Consider the following 12,559-nt stretch of genomic DNA (forward strand, 5'->3'; position numbering starts at 1 on the left):
ATTGAGGTGATGGGCTTAATGCTTTTCAAAATAACCATTTAGAGTGTGCCCTCTTCCTGGTGTGCAAGTGAAATACTGCTCCAGCTTCGACGGTCTCTGAAAGACGGTGAGGTGGAGGAGACTCTCGTTATTTCTGTAACAGCAATATAATATAACCCATCTATTGTTATCGGTAGATACCGATTCAGTAGAACTGAAACACTCCTTGAAAGGAAACTGAGAATGAAAAGGACCGAGATGCAGCAAAATGCTTTGGCTTCTCCAAGTTTGGTGTGCCAGTGCCTGACCAGCCCCGGGAGGAGGACGGGGAGCTGCAGTCGGGTGCTGTGCATCCTCTGCAAACCTGGAGGAGCCCTGGGGAAGGGATGGCTGAGAAGCAAAACCTGCCAGCTGAGCAGGGACCCGCTCGGAGTGGGTCATCTCCCACCCCCTGCCGTGGAGCAGCCGGGCTGCAGAAAGCATGGGGCCTGGGGGCTGCAGGAGATGGTGGGGTTTAGGTCGCGGGTGATTAGGGGACTCGGCTGAGATGGGGAGAGCCGAGTGGGCGTCTCTGCTGGTGGGATTGTTCCTGAGCTGGGGTTGCATCCCCACTCCAATGAGTCCACTCGGCGTTAGTGATGGGCTGAGTCCTGTCAATTTGTGACAGCTCTGAGGAAGACCGAGACCCTTGGATGGTTGTAGAGCTCCTACTCCCCAAATATCAGTGGGGAGCTGGGCACCAGGCTGCCCTGGACATGCACAACGGTGTGGCACTAAGGTCATTCTAAGAAACGATCAGGAGGAGGAGGAGGAGGGAGTTGTGAAGGCAAGGAGATGTCTTTGTACAACCTTGAAGCTTGAACAGTCATGGTTCATGGTCATCCTTCTTTGCTGTGACGGCGCACTGGGTGGGTGCTGCTGCATGGTGTACTGTGCTGGGAACCTGGTCCAGCTGCAGGATACCCCAGGTGGCAGGAGGAGTAGCTGTGCTGCCAAAAATGTTTGAACTGTGCCGCAAGGCTGGCAGGTCTGGCCAAATCAGGGTGGGCTTCCAGGTGAAGGAACAGGCAAAGCTGGGTTTTCCCCAGCACTCAAATGCAAAATCTCGGAAGCAAATTAGCATTTGAAGCAGGTCAGCCGTTGTACACTGGCCTTTGGCAGATGCTCAGAAGAGCAAGGTTTAGTAGCATGGCCTTGTTCACAAAGCACCATCATGTTTCCTCCTAGCTTTAGTGTTTGGATCAACTATGGCATGGAAACGTCTCCAGGTACCACCCCTGTTGCTCAAAACAACCTGCTGACTGTGTCCTCTGGCAGGGGGGCAGCGGGGAGGAACCCCCGCACCTCCCACACAGCCTCAGGTTTAAACATTAGCGGGGATGCAGCTGCTTATCGTCCCGATTTCTGCCGTGGATCCTCAAAACTTCCTGCCTTCCTTCCTCCCCTGGTTTTCCTGGACTGCCAGTGAGGACCGAGGCAGGGAAGCGAATTCTTCACTTTGTCTGTAGCTGGGCACAAAGTCTGGGTACAGTACGCAGTGAAGTTGTCGAGCGTGCTATCAGGCAACTCAATGGCTTTTTTTATGTTCTGCTAACTTAAAAGGATGGTCATCTTAAATGGCTTTCTTGCCCCAGAGCTCTTTATCATATTAATTACTTTTAAAGCTTGATTCCTTACATTGATAGATATTAAAGAGCTCGCCAGTATTAAATAACAAACTCCTCGATCTTTGTCCTCGCATCCAGCCTGGCTATTGAAGCAGCTCAGTGTTTTATTCTTGTTTTATTTGAGAACACATGGGCGGAAAGGGAAAGTAAATGTTGCCTGGGATCTCGGTTTATGCAGCGTAACGGTGCTGGAGTTGCGAAGAAACCAGCCCACCCACGTGCCAGTTCTCCTTGCTCTCCCTACAAACTTTGGAGCCGAAAAATCATTTTCAAAACGATTCAAAATTTTCTTTGCAGCTGAGAAATGATTTTCAAAACCATACCTCCTGGCAGACATCAGGGTTCTCAGCCTGGCTCGGAGCTGCTGCTGTTGAGCAGCCTGTCTCCAAAACCTCCTGATTTATGCGTATTGTGAGTTTAACGTAAAGGTGTCAGGTATCTCTGAAGAGAAATTAAGAGAATGTCAAAGGTAAAACTAAACAAAAGGGCAGACACAAAAAGGCTGTAAATGAGGTGGAAATTGTAGGCAAATAGACAAAAGAAGAAAGTTTAAGTAGCAATTTGTTCTCCTTTGCACAAGGAAATGCACTTCATTTAAAAAAAAAATAATAATTCTTTCAGGAAGCTGCACTTCTAAATACAGAACTAAATATACCCTGGAAAAACCGAAACTGGTTATTGTGCAGCCCCTCCGAACGTGCGCACAGGAAAACAAAAGTGAATATGGATTGATGACAGAGTTAATCTGTTCTTAATAGATGTTTTATTTAAATATGCATTTTTCTCATTTGCATAACTTTTTTTGCTTCAGGCCATCTCTCAGTACAGTACCTTTTTCCTAGGTCCTCATCCGTGAGCAGCGGTGGGCCAAGATCTCAGGGGTGTCCTGAGTCCATGGCAGCCGGTGGCTCCCAGAAGGGATCCTTCCCCCAAGCGCGAAAGCTGGGAAAGCCGTTGAGTTCTCAGTGGAAGATCATTTTCTCCTTGAAACAATAGCACACCGTTTTTCTTACAACTTCATTTGAGATAAAAGCAACAGGACTAAAAACTCGCGAGGTGAGAGCTGCTGCTGTATGTTGAAGGTTCTTGATGATGATGATGATGATAGAGAGAGTGAGAGACAGATGCACGTTGAGGCAGCGTTTCCAAAGCATTTGTCACAGTTTTTCAGGAAAAAAAGGAGGAGGAGGAGAGACTTTTTTTGCTGGCTGTACCAGTGTGACCATGCAAGTTCTCTTCCAGTTGTTAAATTCTGGAATTGGACTGGAAACCCTAGCTGGAGCCCAAGGCAGGTCATCTCTGTCCCCCGGTGGCATGCCTACCGTCTACAACTGGATGCTTACAGCATCGTGAGTTAACTTGGCACCAACAGAAATCCACCTAAATCGGTAATCATCCAAGTGTGGCTAAGGTGGTTGCTTTTCATGCAAAGAATTGCTGGATTAGATGAAATGCCCATCAAAACTGCAGCCGTGGGAGATTTGGAGGGTGTTACTAATTAAGGGATGTTTATATTTGGTTCACATGCGGGTAGGAGAAGGAGGAACAGTTTCTTCCTTCCTTTTTCCCCTTCTTAATCCCTAGCTGAGCCACACCAGGACAGGTCCCGTCCTCCTGGGGACAGGCTCCGGTGGCACGTGCCTGCTCACAGGCAGAGCTGGCAAAGCTGCTGTGCTTGGGAGACCTGCCCCTGCGGAGCCCGGCGGTCTCCTTCCCCGGGGTGCCCGAGCCAGCAGAGCCACCATGGTGCTGGGATGCGCTGCTTTGGCCAGCCGAGGGGAAAGGAGGATTTTTCCATGTGGGTTAGGAGGATGCAAAGCCGGCAGTGTCTGGCGCCTACCTCCGCAACACGCTGCGGTGGAGGCTTCGAGCGCATGCCAAAACAAAGGGGAGTATGTGTTGATGAGTGAAGAACTTCACCCGCTTTGTTTCAGGCGTCTCGGAGTCGATGTCTCAGATCTGGGCTTGGCCAGGGCCTTGCCAGTTTTTGCATCCCGGGGGCATGGCGTGGATCTGATGCTGTCTCCCCACCAGTGCCCGCGGGCGCCGTTCTCCATATGAATTTCTTTAATCTCACTCTTCTCAGTGGGAAATTTGTGACTACTTGTTCTTCATTGCTCCCAGCTCTAAAAAATTTGTTGGGATAATGTCTGTGACATGAGGGCTTCCTCCTCACCTCCCATTTCCGTAGCTCCAAACCTCCCTAAATGTGTCCCTGGGACAAGTCCTTGTCTTTCCACAGGGATTTTGCAGAATAGATTTTATAGAGCTGGGGAATGCTGATAGACGCAGAACATTTCTGTGTAGCAGCACAGAGAACTTCTTGATTTAGGTGAGAAATAAGTAGCATAAACAAGGCTAATTTTTGCATTAAAAAGAAAGCCAGGGAAAATGCCGATATCCTCCCTCTCAAAGAAAACAAAATTAAAAAAAAAAAACCAACAAACTCCACCTCATCTATGTAAATACATGAGCTTGAATATCCACGATTTCATACGTGCCTGTGTAAAGCTTCAGGTGCTCTTTAAAGCTCAGATTGCTTTTTCATATGCAAATTAGTGATACGATTTCTGTACTGCTTGTAAGAAATGATGCGAAATTTGTTTAAAAGATCTAATGAGTCCTGGGCTGTCTGCGTCACATAACATCTCCGTGCTGCATGGTATGCATCAGGCCCTGCTAAGTATATCATCATTTTTCTTCAAAAGATGCTATAACCATCAAAGATACTTACTATAAATGATTCTGAACGTGTGGATTTTTTTCTTTACAGCTATATCTGCATATCCAGGATATTAAAGGGAATGTGTTTTCCTTGAAGGAGATAGTTTGTACGTTGGAGTTCTTAGGACATCTGCAGAGCCCATTTGTTTTATCTCAATTTATCTTATTTTACCCATTTGTGGTTTGTTGTTGCGTTTTTTTTTTTTTTTTAAATGAAGTTTAATGCTAAGGCAATTTATAGAACTGGAATAATGCAAAGCTGAATCCTGAATGATGATAAATACTTTGAGGAGAAAGGATCTCATGTTGGTTTTGCCATAAATAGCCCTTCCACACTGAGCAGGTCAGCTGGATGATGCTACCTGAGAAGCCGTGGCTAACCCAGACGCTGCCTTTTCTTCTTCTCCCGATGAAAATCCCATCTTGTTATTTATGTGCAGATAAAGAGCAGATGCATACAGTAAAATACAGCTTATTAAACTGTGGTTTTGATTGGTTAATTACTTTCTCTGCATTAATAGAGGATCAGGGCTGCAACTGTCGTTTTCAGAATACAGCAGGTTCTTTTCTGCTGCTGTAGAAGTGACTCAGTACAGTTCCTGCTTTGATTTACAAAATTGGATTTTAATCTCTTTGAAACCATTATGCTAAATCAATTTTTAACATAGCAGAGCATGGAGGTACAAAGCCCCTCTTGTTCTCTAGTTGCTAACTCTTTGGATGAGTGAGCACCATATAAACAAGACTTAAACAGCATCTGTGTGGAAGAGCTTTGCCAGTATGGAAATACAGTTTTCCTCTATTACGACGATTAGCTCCTGTGGTGCGGACAAAGAAAATATAGGTAAAGCTGCGTTTGCTACTGCTGCTAAGAAAGCCATCCTTTGGTAATGCAGCAAGCGCGTGGGAGAGGTGCAGCTCGGAGCGATGGCCGTACCTGCGTTAGTGGCTCCTGCTGCGGCGGCAGCCGGCCAGGATGTGAGAGGACTCCATCGCGGTATTTGGGTTTTGGGGTGTGTCGTCCCCCCCCCCCCCCTTCCTTAGCCCAGCTCCAGAGCTGTCGAGGCATCAGATGAATCACCCCTCTGATGTTTTGGATTTCTGGCAACAGTGGCAATTGGGCAATCATCCAAACCCAGCAAGAGCACTGATAGTAATGAATGGGAATCTCACACGATTTCATATGGAAAGCAGGGCAGGAAGAGTTTTAAGACGACTCTGTATGCACACATGCCTGCATTTGTCCTTTATCCTCGCCTTCCTTTCCGAAATCCATGCTATCCCGCTATCTAGCTTGTAAATCAGTCTTACTGCAGGCTGGGGAGGAGACAAAACCCTTATGAAATACTACATGTAGATCCAAGCCGCAGTATTTCAGACTGCTCAAAACCTCTGAAAATTCGAGGTTTTTTAGAGCCATCCTTCTTGCCTAGTGCCCGTTTTGAGATGCCGATTGCACGTCCTGTTTGTAATCCTCGCCCAGTAGCTTCTGCCCCAAATTCTCCACGGAAGAAAATCTGGAATAGACCTTTTACAGGCTTTATGACTTTAATTAAAAACTTGGAGCATGAGACCTTTCAGAAAACTTCACTGACACTTTTTAACAGCCATGTCACTGAGCCTGACCCCATCATTGTTTTTCCTCTTTTCTGGAAATAACCTGGAAGATTCTGGTCTGGTTTACTCGCTTCACAAGTGAAAAAGGGCACGTGGCATATTATACTTGGCCAAATTCACTTTTGTAAAACCTCAAAATAAGTATAAAAGTTAACTGCAAAATAACTAGAGTTATGTAGGAAAATGAAGAGAAGATAAATTTCTTACTCCCTTAAAATCTCCTTTAGGAAAAAAAAGTCTGTTGCAAGATTTGGGCAATTTGCTACATAATAAGTCTCATTGCCGAAAAGCTGAGGATATTAGTGAAACAATGATCCAGAAATGAAGTAGTTGTGTTATCTGTATGCAATGGGTTAAATCCGTGGAAGGCCTACGTTAGCTCTGTTTTTACAATGTCGGTACGCCGTGCCTCTTGAGTTACGGCATGACAGTCTGTGTTGGCTAAAAACAGAGAGCATGAGCAAATAAAGCATCCCTCCGCACTTTCTTTTCTCTGCCTTGCCACCGCAATTAAAAGGGACATTGCGTTAATTCTTCTCCTTGTTAACCCAGGCAGCGCCATCATCTTGGGGGGTGCTTGTGGTGCATTCAGGGTAGATGAGAAGAAACGGCATGGTTCGAGGGGCTGGGGGAAGGACAGCGAAGGCTAATGTTAGATGTCAGCATTCAAAACAAGACTAAAGACTTTATTTTTCTGGTGGCGAAGCCCCCAGTCTAAGTTTACGGTGTAGTACAAAGAGAGTGAAACAAGTACAAAACTGAGAATATAGTCTTGACTCATGGAAACATAGCGCTTGTATTTATTTTCCCATAATGTCATTAAACTATCAAGTAGTTTCTGCAGAAGCTGGTCTCTTCCATGATGTTGAGCATCCTCTGTCATGGATTTAGACCAGTTGGAGAAGACTCTCCTGCCTTTGGGTCTCCATAGGACAAGACCCCAGGGGTCGGACCTGTGCTCCTAATGACCAGGCTGATGACGGGAGAGCTGGCTTGGACCACCCATGTGTGGTTCAGTGGTGGTGTTCCCGAAATACACGGCTTGCCTCCTGAAACCCTGCTGGAATGCTTTTCCTTTAGCTCAGCCTTAACCTAGGTTCTGCCAACTCTTCCGTATTTGGCTAAGGACGTATTTGTGTATCTGCGCGTGGCAGTGCAGATGTAACGCGATGCACTGAGCAGCGTGGGGATGTTATCCTGGGAGAGATGCTCAGGGCGGGGTGGTCTCCAGGTCCAGCAGCCAGGGCACGTGGAAGAAAACAGCAGAGGAGTAAATTTAAGAGAGGGAGTCGTCAGAAGAATGGGCAGGATTGGGGCAAAGAGTCTGGGAAGGGATTTTGCCTTAACAAGTGAAATTTGGGTCCAGTCAAACCAAACCGTGGTGGTGCTGATGGCAAGAGAGCAGCGACGGCAGGCCTGTTTGGTTGTCCTGTCCGTGGTATCGCACCAGTGTTACGTGTTTCTGGTTTAGGCTTTATTTCTGAGCGTTGGCTGTTCTGCCTCTGCATACTCGCTTCCTTCTGAATAGCACCGTAATTGAGGTCCTAGGGGGCTTTGCTTTGTTGGGAAAAAAACTGGTTCTGGTCCCCATTTTAGGCCAAAATGGCAACTTCCACTCCCTTCTGAACGGCATTGGCTTAACTTGAGAGCGAGCACGTGAATTTACTAATAATCTGTGATTATTCCATGCTAATCTTGCAGTTGTAGAGGATAGCTCCCGTTGACATTCAGCAGATGAGTTATTAATTATTTTCCTTTATATCATCTGCCCTTCAGGCCAGACTTCTCAACACCTTTTGGTCTACGTTTGTTAGCTGTACTGTTCGACACTGATTAGTTTTCTTTATGCTCTCCTTTCTCGGTGTAGGTAATATTGTTAAGCATCCCCCAAAAACGTCACTTTCTTTTACTTGGGTAGCGGTTTTACCAGATAAATCACCACTGCCTTGTTGTTTTGCAGGATGTGGGATGTGCGATGCCCTTTTGAGTAGGCAGCTCAGCTCCGGCTCCGGAGCAGCCCAAGCTAAATCAAAGGGTAAGGCATGGCATAGGGCTAGCACAAAAGCTCAGGGTGACAGGCAAACAGGCGAGAATCACTGTAACCAGCATTACCGGTGCCGGAATATAAAAAAATGTTTCAGAATGCTGCACTGAACTACTTTGTTATGAGCCAGGATCCCAAAATAACCACCTTTCATTTGGTAAAATAAATTATAAAAGTCTGTCAGATCCAAATGTAATGGTTGGGCAAATTAATCCATTGTTGTATTGTTATAGTGCTCTAATCATATTTTTATATATCCCAGGAGTTGGAACTAAGAAGCATTTTGCTGTCATTGCAAACACAATAATAAGAATGGTCTTAACAAAGTGACGTGCACTAAGTTGACTTTCTGCAATACATTTCAGCGGAAATTACAGATGCTTTTTACATTTCATTATCATTAAGGTACAAATAACTTTCTTGTATTGAAAACCAGGCCTACTTTATCTGGTTTAATAATTATATTGAGGCTCATTATGGACACCTTGTTTGTAATTCTCGCTTTTCTTATTGAATTCTAAATGTGTCATTACAAAAGTATGTACTTTAACAGATGGTGTATATTATGGCAATGTTTAGTTCCAGTTGATCTTTTCTAAAGAACACGCTGAATGATCTCGGGCTAAATAGAACCAAGTCAACATCTAGCTCAGTTTTTTACTACTGGCATTTTTCAGGCTGCTTGGAGGGGAGCAGAAACCAAGAAAAGCCGTTGAATTGAGCAGGGCAGCTGGAAGAGGTGGGATGATGAAGACCTTGGGATGAGGAAGAGGTGTGGAAGCTGCATCGCAGGCAGGGGAGACTTTTCCAAGAAAATATCTTAGTTGATGTCAAGGTTGTCTCATTTGCCAGTGGGATATTGCTTTAATGGTGTTCTTTTTTCCTCTCCAGTTTACATAATGAGATCAAGCTAATTAAACCATGCCTAGCTCTGGGAAAAGATCAAAATGTGAGCTCTTTTTATTTCTTTTTATTAAAACCTTCACCCTGTAATGGAAGATTATAGGAAGTACTTTGCTACCAGTGCATCTTGCTCATCCCTGAAAAAAATATAGCTCTTCTTTTTTACTGATACCTCCTTGGTTTTAGTTGTTTTTTCTTCTAGTTGATCATGCTTCAGGAAATTGCAAAAGGTGCATGCTTGACATGGCTGGGTAGATTAGGTAAAGGAGTAACAATAAGTAGATGCAGTGAGGTGTTTTATGCAAAAGCCAGTGACAGTAAAGCCTACTGAGAAGCGTCTTTTTCTGTGAAGTTGTGGAGTAGTTGCTTAGACCAGTTTATTCAACACATTTCTTCTTACATATAGCTGACTGACCATTGCCAGGTAGAGACTCGGGGGTCTCCTTGGACCTGAGAACAATTTTTTACAGCCTCCCCAAATGTGAAGATATTTTTTCCCATCCAATTTTGCTTTCCTCAAAAAAAGATGGAGGGGAATGAAAACATAGTGATTTTTATTGCAGGTTAAATGCAAATAAGGACTTACTACACTTCAAGTTGTAACTGCAGTTCCACATGTTGTGATGTATTGTCACTAGATGACCATCACACACCTGTGGTTGCTGTCTTGTAGAGATACTGTGATTCAGCATTGGCAATCCAGCCGCTGGCATTTGCTGGGTGGCTTTTCCCCGCTCTAAGGTCGCGGGTCCGAGTCCTCCCCTGGTGTGAATACCTGCGAGCGTGCGTTGGTGGCATCGTCGTCGTCTTGCAGGGTTAACGCAGCTCTGCGTTTGGGCTGTGCCGTGCAAGCTCCTACCCAGCGCTCGCCCCGTGAAGCCATTGACTGCAGCGATCGCAGGACTGGATTATGAGAGGCTTTACAGGCTGATATTAAGGCAAGGAGCTATTGCCAATATTAATATATTACTGTATTAGATCATGCTAATTATATTTTAAGCTGAAATGATTTCAGAAGGATTGAGAGGCAGTGAGGGCTCTCCCATGCCTTCTCCCCCTTGCAGAGGAAGCAAGGTTCAAGTATTATTTTCTCTTCCATAGGGGAGGAACAGCTGTGTCAGGGCTGGGAAGTAAGTTTATACTGATTGAGTTGAATTGCAGAGTGCCTTTTAGGTTGCATTCAAATCATGGCAATTTCGCTTCCCTCTGTGACAGAGCAAGGAGCTCTCCACTTTGATCGTTGATGTAGACTTGGAGAGAAGAGGGGGAAAAAAAGAGAAGGAAAGCTTTTGTTTCAGGCATGTCGTGTTTTCCCCACCTGACAGCGTGTCAGTGGTAGCTGTGCTCTGCCAGCGTTACACACCCTGCGCAGAGCCCCCCGCGGAGCGTGGGGGGGACTGGGGCGCGCGGAGGGACCGGGTTGTGTCTCTTGTACGATCTTCCCGGCGCCGAGCGCTGCGTCAGTAACTGTGCCATCTCCTGATGAATAAATTGGCTCCGTGTGGAAGCAGAGCTTGATCCGAAGCTAGCAGGGCTCAGCACGAGCCTCTCTTCGCCTTAATGAGTTTTAGATGAGGCCCTGTAAAGGAACTGTTTTGTGGGTTGTTGGGTTTTTTTTTTTTTTTTCTGTGTAAGATCTTAAAATATATTGGGGTTAATGACATCAGTGAAATTGGGAAGCGCTGCCTGTGATGGACAGATGGCCAAAAGCACTTGGAAGTACAAGTGGTTTTGCACCAGAAGGAGCGCTGGGATCTGGCTGATGGATGGCGCGTGCCGTGGGCACGGGACCGGTGATGCAGGAGGAGGGAGCGCCCTGAGCTCCCACCCTGCTGGGGCGATGCCGGTTTGCTCCACCTCAAGGTTCCCCTCCTGCTCTCGCCCCATTGTAATAAATTCGATCCCTTCCTTGGAGACAGCATTTGAGCTCCCAAGTAAAATTTCTTCTTTTAACTAAAACAATCCTCGTCATAATTAAACATATCTCCGTGCTTTCTTTTCCTGTACAACTTCAGCAGCTAACTGAACGCACTTAATAATGTTTTTCACAGTATTTCAGTGGTATGAATGCACATGAAAATTACAGCAAAGGCATAATTTTTTTAACAGCTGTGTTTAGTTGAATAACAGATTTAGAAAGTGCAGACTTTAATTAATCTGTGTTTTCTGCTGGGATTTCAGCACCATCTGATTTACTTTTCATGGCTGAAAAGTGTAATTGTAGTTTTTCCCTTTAGCTGCAAGTTTATCCTCCCAAGAAATTGATTTGGTTCTTCTTTTTCTTAAAGCAAACTCAATATCAAACTAATGGTACCTGGTATGCAACACAGATAATGCACTCACTCGGACTGCTACGGGGGTGGAGAACAAAAATCTGTCAAGCGGCATGGTTTGCTCGGAAACGCTGCATTTCCTCCTCCCTGCCTTGCTGTATGTCGCAGCAAGCCGGGCTGCATCAGCCACGTAGCCCCGAAGGCAGGGTTGGGAGGGCTGCGTGTGCAGCGAGCGGTCCAAATCCTATTCCGTACTCCAGGGCCGGGGGGCGGTTAGTTGACTAGAAGGTAAGGACGGGTGTTACTGGAGAAACCTCTGAGCAGGACAGCTTTTCCCTATGTCTAATGTAATTTTTTTTAGTTGGTATTACGGTAAGAAGACTCTCCGTCTCTGTGCTTGCTCTTCATTGTAAAAACGTGTTTGTGTGAGACCGTTGCTGTAATTCTTCAGATGTTGCTCAGAAAAACTCTGCAGAAGGTGCTGGTGGATGCCTGGGGTTTACGTACAGCAGTGGTGAAAGTGAAGTCATGGGTTGGGGAACCGTGGGGATAGACTGCATTTTATCATGCGCTGTTGATCACTCATCACTCCATCTCTGTCGGGATGAATGTGAGCGTTGCAAACATGCAGAGAGCTTCAGTGGCTCTTATTTGGGAATTTTCTTTAAAAATCAGCCTGCTGTGGAAAGGTATCCTTGTCCCACCCCTACTTTTGCCCTGGGATGAGGTTCCCTAAGCTGAGGATGAGGACTTGTGCCTGCAGCCCAGCACAGGGTGGTCAGGGTTGCTCAGTCAAGTTGCTCCTCTCAGTCTCTGCCTGCTCCGGAGAATTTGCAGGGCAACGGCCTTATCGTGCAAACCCGTGTGAACCAGCCCTTTTGGTGACAGCTTTCTCGTGCAAGAAGAGCTGCTTAGACCCTACGTTAATAGTGGTGCGCTTCCAGGAGTGCTTGTTCTGAGCTGGGATAGGGGAAAGGAAGTTTTTTACAAAATAAGGGCATTACTTGCATTCTTTGAGGAAGTTGATGTAATTTTAGTTAGCCAAATGTACTTTTCCCCCATTTTTATTTTATTAGGTTGGCATGGGTTTTGATGTCTTAAGGGCTTTGTGTGCAAAGCCCACAACGTCTGAAGAGAAGCAGTACATTTAGATTCAGAGTGTAATCTTAGGATGGCTGCTAATCTGAATAAGATAAAAAAAAAAAAATCTTGATGGGTTTTAAAACTTATTTTAATTAAGGTTCTTCCTTTCATCTCACCAAAGCCCTGAATTAGCTCCTTCATTCTCCCACAAATATGAATAGTCCCCGCAGTGTATAGGCACTCTCGCGCGCACGGAGCTTCAGCAGAAG

At 45.7% G+C, this 12,559-nt stretch overlaps 1 protein-coding gene and 1 pseudogene across 5 annotated transcripts in view; both read left to right on the top strand.

Annotated features, from left to right (window-relative positions):
• The window catches only part of LOC143164616 (uracil phosphoribosyltransferase homolog), a 269,486-nt pseudogene that overhangs the window by 163,879 nt on the left and 93,048 nt on the right, over window positions 1-12,559 (top strand). The gene's annotated exons all lie outside the window — the stretch shown is intronic.
• Window positions 1-12,559, top strand: part of NEXMIF (neurite extension and migration factor) — a 167,584-nt gene that overhangs the window by 92,324 nt on the left and 62,701 nt on the right. The window contains exon 1 of one of the 4 annotated variants that reach the window (XM_076347432.1): window positions 2,558-2,702. The exons of the other annotated variants lie outside the window; for them this stretch is intronic. The gene's annotated coding sequence lies outside the window, so the exon portion shown is untranslated. Of the gene's footprint in view, window positions 1-2,557; window positions 2,703-12,559 lie in introns of those variants that run through there. 4 annotated transcript variants of the gene reach the window in all.

The sequence above is a fragment of the Aptenodytes patagonicus genome, chromosome 9, assembly GCF_965638725.1.
Source record: "Aptenodytes patagonicus chromosome 9, bAptPat1.pri.cur, whole genome shotgun sequence".
NCBI classification, from domain to species: domain Eukaryota; kingdom Metazoa; phylum Chordata; class Aves; order Sphenisciformes; family Spheniscidae; genus Aptenodytes; species Aptenodytes patagonicus.